Here is a 275-nt window from a genome sequence, read left to right on the forward strand (position 1 = left end):
CTGCGCCCCCCGGGGGTCGGGGAGGCACCTCGCAGCGGCCTTCCAGTCTCTCACCCGCCTCCCTTCTCCCCCTCTCCCCGCTCTGTACCGGCGCCCCTCGGGCCTGGAGAAGGCCCGGTGGCAGCCGGCGCCCAGCCTCCCCCCCCCCCCCCCCCCCGGGAGGACGGCGCCCGCGCCTTCGGGCTCCCTCCGGTGGGCGCCCGCAGGACCCAGGTGAGCGGGTGGCCGGCGGGGAGCCGCGCGGGGCGGAGGGCGGGCGGTGGGGGGGGGGGGGG

Source organism: Herpailurus yagouaroundi, unplaced genomic scaffold (assembly GCF_014898765.1).
Source record: "Herpailurus yagouaroundi ecotype Mexico unplaced genomic scaffold, PumYag 67681, whole genome shotgun sequence".
NCBI classification, from domain to species: domain Eukaryota; kingdom Metazoa; phylum Chordata; class Mammalia; order Carnivora; family Felidae; genus Herpailurus; species Herpailurus yagouaroundi.